Below are 5148 nucleotides of genomic sequence, written 5' to 3' on the forward strand. Positions count from 1 at the left end.
TCAAAAAGCATAGAAACAGCCGTTAGCGGGGAACGTGGACACCACAAATGGCGAGGAAAGTTCATCATTTGTATTTTAGTCAGCATGATTCCGGATTTCACGTGTCGGGATACAAACGTGCAGCCATAAGATTCGATTTTGAAGACAGGATATCAGAAAGAGGAAAATACAATAAATTGGATTGCAAATAGGGACAGGACTAGAAACAAAAAAAAAATAAGGGTAAATTACATTAATGTGATTCAATTATTAGTAAATTTTAATTTTTGGTCACATACCTATGAAAAGTTACAAAATAATCACCCAACTATTTAATTTTTTTTTTTTGGTCACCGATTGGGTAACGTGAAAATAAAAATACCCAAAAATCCAAGATAGTTGGATGACTAAAAATTGACAAATTAGTCATTATACGTTAGATTAAAAAGTAAATTAATTCTTCTATTAAAAATTTCATTTATTTCTACTGTTAAAAATTAGTTCATGTACGTCAACATGAGGTACACATGGCACTTCACGAGGCACTGTTTGGTTATTTTGTCAACCATGCCAATTTTTAACAGTAGAAATGGATAAAATTTTCCAACAAAAATGATCAGTTTAAAAATTCAGGTCTAATTGTGACTATCGTTGAAATTATTCCATTAAATTCTTTGGTATGAAATTTTAAAATTAAAAAAATCACTTAATCATGTAACAATAAAAATAACTTTAAAAATACTTGATAGGAATTTTTTTTAAAACACCCATTCAAGTTGTCATGATTAATTTTTTTTGTTGTTGTAATATTGTTTTTAGGAAAAATTTTAATTGAAATAATTAACAGTAAGGTAAAAGTATCACAAAGGCCTTTGTAATAGGAATTAGATTATCTTTTGCCCCATCTACTAAAAAAATGACAAATTAGTCCACATAAGTTAAATCGAAGAGTAAATTGGCCTTTCTATTAAAAATTTCATTTATTTCTACTATTAAAGTTGGTCTCTGTATGTCAATAAGAGGTACATGTGGCATGCCACAAGTTATTATTTGATTATTTTGTCAACCATGTCAATTTTTAACAGTAATAATGGATGAAATTCTTAATAGAAATTACTAGTTTACTAATGGAGAATCTTGGGACTAAATTTTAGGGTGGCATGGTAAAACTTTAAAAAAAATTCAGGAGTTTAATGAGAATGTTTTTAAAAAATTAGGGGGTCTAATTTAATTTTTTTTTTTAAAAAAGCATGTGAGATTAATGAGAATTTCCCAAAAAAAAATAAATTAAGACAGCTTAATTAAATTTTTTTAAAAAAAGTATAATGAGAATTTTCAAAAAATTTGGGGTGATAATTAAAATTTTCTCGAAACTTAAAGGGAGAAATAAAATTTTCTAATATTTTTTGGGGATCTAATTAAAATTTTCTAAAATTTTTAAGGGAGAAATGATTTTTTTTCCCAAAATTTTGGAGGGAACGACCTTAGCTTCCTTAAGCTACCATTATAATGTGTCTCTGCAATTTATTCTTTGATCTAATAAGTATGGATTAATGTACTCTTTTTTTTGTAATAGTAGGAGAAATGTATACTCACACCTAACACAAGAATCTTCATGATATTTTTAACATAATAATAACTAATCATATTATAAAATAAATAACCTAAATTACATAAAATTGACATAATAACAACTTTAATCTTAAATATTTATACATTATTTTAATTTAGCTTTGATTTTAGAAATCTAACCTTCAACATTTACACATTATATAATTTGGTGTTTTTTACAGTTTCTTTTTCTTTGTGACCCCTTCACCTAAAAAGTTAAAAAATAAATAAATTTATCAACTAAATTTGATTGAAAATATACTAAAAATGAAAACACCCAAAAATCTAATATAATAATTTTCATATTTTCCCATTATTTTAAATTTAACCCTCAACGTCACAAAAAAAACAAAACTGTAAAAAAAATCAAATTACACAATATATAAATGTTGAAGGTTAATTCTTGTATAATAAAGACACAATATATAAATGTTGAGAGTTAAAGTTTTTATTTTACCAATTTTAGTAGCTGCTAATTTAACTTTCTGTTAGTAATTTAATGGTCGGTGATTAAAAAAGAAAAAATCGAATAATTAAGTGATCATTTTGTATTTTTTATATAATTAAATGAGTAAAAAAACTTATCAACAGTTGAGGGACTATTAATGAAATTTACCCTTTAATAACGATACGGGACCTAATAATACAATAAAAATGATTCCCCAGAGAGGGGAACAAGCAACAGAAAGATAATGCATTGGGTCAACGAGAGTGGGGGCCGTTTTTTTGTCACTTTATTTGAAGAAAAAACAAAAGCAGACACAGTATCCAATGACCTACTTAGCCTTCTTATATAATTAGACCCCCTCCAATGAGTAATATTCGGCAAGCAGGCGACACTTTCTCTCTTCTACTCTAACAGTAAGTACTACTAAGTTTACTTGTTCATTATCATCTCTTGCTTTGATTTTCTTGGATTTCTCAAGAAGATTTTGTTTCATATAATTTTGCTTCAATGATTTGATTCTTCTTAATTTATATCTGAATTTTCGATTTTATTATTTTTTTGTTCAACGATTTCTTCTGATCCAAGTTAAAATTTTTCCGGATTTGTGCAAGATGAGCAACGGTTACAGTTTTTAGAATGACGAATATAATAGGCCCAATTTACTCGGGCCCAATTAAATTGATCAGCCCAAACAAATCCAAATAAATAAAATCAAAATAAAAAAAAATTAATAGCCCAAATCAAAAAATAATAAAGTCCAGTCCAAATTACAAAAAAATAAGTCCAAATGGCCCAAAATCTAAAAAATTTTCAGCAAAGAAAAAGGCAGAAGAAACCCTAGCCGCCCCTAGGTCCTCTACCATGCCAGTCTTTTGGCCTCTGCCACCGCCTATAGCACACTTCCTCCACCTGCTCCCTTCGTTGACCACGCCTAACCCTACAAAACAGGACAGAAGAAGAAAGAGGTTAGGCTATGTAATCGGCTATAAAAATCCACGAATGTTGTCAATGTAATTTTTACAGAGGAAAAATCAATAAAAAAAAGAAATAGATAGTTCAAAAAAAAAAAAGCAATAGCAAAGACAGAAAATTAGATCTACCAAGGTGGTTATATTTTTCTTTTTTTTTCTTTTCGAAACTGCTTTATGTATATATATAAAAAAAAAATTCATTTTTTAAACTATATACATATATTAAAATAGAGTATAAAAAAAACTTACCTTTTGGAGTTCTGGCCGCCATGTACGGTGGTCGACGGTAGTGGACCAAGGCGGCCGATGACCAGTCCGGCGACCAGATTCATGAAAGGAGGAGAGGGTTTCAGAGAATCCTCTGAAATTTTTGAAAAGAAATAAAAGGAAAATGTTTTTTTTTCTTTCAAATTTTTGGTATTTATATAGGGACTAAACAGCGCCGTTTTGGACTTAAACATTAAGCCTTAAAACGACGTCGTTTCAGCCTTAACCCGACCCGTCCGGAGGATCCACGTGTTTTCAATCAATGGGCTATTTAGCATTTAGCATTTCCCTTTTTTTTTGGTTTTGCAATTAAATTTTTATTATTTTTAATTTTGGCCTTATAATTTATTTTGATTTCAGTTTGGTCCTTGAGCAACGACGTTTTGGAGGGCGAGGATTATTGCCCTTTTGGTCTCTCCTTGTTATTCGCGCGTTCAAATTAGTCCGTTTTCTTTTATTTATTTCTGATAATGCCCCAAAATTTTATTTTAAGGTTCAAATTAGTTTTTTTTATTATTTTCTCTACGTTATTATTAAATTAATAAATTTAATATATTATTACTATTATTATTATATTTCCATATATTTTCTTATTCAAGTACTATTATTATTTATCTAATTATTATTTATCTATTTATATTTCTATTATTATTATATTTCCATGTATTCTATTTATATTTATGTATTAATATCATTGTTTCATTATTATTATTACTACTATTATTTATTATCATTACTATTATTATTATTATTATTTACTATTATTATTTATTATCATTATTATCATTATTATTACAATTATTTTATTATTATTATTATTATTATTATTATTATTATTCATCTATTTATTTATTACCCATTTTTACATACCTTTAAAAATCAGATTATTTAGGTTTTACTTATAAATATATTATTATTATTATTATTATTATTATTATTATTATTATTATTATTATTATTATTGTTATTATTATTGTTGTTGTTGTTGTTGTTATTTAGTTATATATTTTATTGTAAATTTTACCCTTAATCTCATTTATACTCTAACTTGGTCCTTTATTCTTAATATTTTATAAACGATTTTCCTCAATATTAATTTATGTATTTGCTTATTTGCTTATTTATTTTCTTTATTATGTTTAGAGATTAGTATTATCATTTCAAATGTATCTTTTATCATTATTATTATTCATTTCATTTTTATTTTTCTTTTGTTGTTCATATTAGTGCTAAAATTGTATATTATGTGATCATCGCCATTATATGCATTATGGAATGTTCTATTAGCAATTTTTTTTAGTATCGTTTATCGACGCGATATTTTATTGGTATATCATCGTCCCATTTTTAACATCCCCATTTTATTTCACTTCGTTAAAATCACGTCAAGAAATTACGTTTAAATGCTTTTTTCCATAATAGGTTGTTTTATGTTATCTCTCAAATAAGAAAATTTATTTGTTTTAAATATTACATTTGATATTATTAAAAAAGGAGAGTTTTCAAAATAAGGCAATTTTTTGTATTTAGAAACTCGAGAAATTGTGCCTTAACGTACTGGATTTCGATTTTTTTTCGTTTAATCTAAATAACCGAATATCATTTTTTAAATGAAATAGATAAGTTTTAAATAAAAAAGCTTGTTCTCGAGAATTCGAGGTTTTGTGTCCTAACTTACTGGAAGTGACATTTGTTACCTCGAGATAATATTTTTTTAAAACAAAGGCAATAATTTGTACTTGAAAATTCGAGAAATTGTGCCCTAACTTACTGGGTTTCGATTTTTTCTCGTTCGATCTAAATAACAGACTATCCTTTTAAAATTAAAATACATGAGTTTTGAAAATTAAAAAACAAGCTCATTCTCGGGAG

At 26.5% G+C, this 5148-nt stretch overlaps 1 long non-coding RNA gene across 1 annotated transcript; it reads right to left on the reverse strand.

Annotated features, from left to right (window-relative positions):
• Positions 1–2778: 2778 nt before the first annotated feature.
• LOC128283450 (uncharacterized) lies at positions 2779–3400 on the reverse strand. Its single transcript, XR_008273798.1, has 2 exons — positions 3259–3400; positions 2779–2975 (listed from the first exon to the last, which is right to left on the reverse strand). It is a non-coding gene; the product is annotated as an uncharacterized LOC128283450 (long non-coding RNA).
• Between the last annotated feature and the right edge of the window lie 1748 nt (positions 3401–5148).

Source organism: Gossypium arboreum, chromosome 11 (genome assembly GCF_025698485.1).
Source record: "Gossypium arboreum isolate Shixiya-1 chromosome 11, ASM2569848v2, whole genome shotgun sequence".
Classification (NCBI taxonomy): domain Eukaryota; kingdom Viridiplantae; phylum Streptophyta; class Magnoliopsida; order Malvales; family Malvaceae; genus Gossypium; species Gossypium arboreum.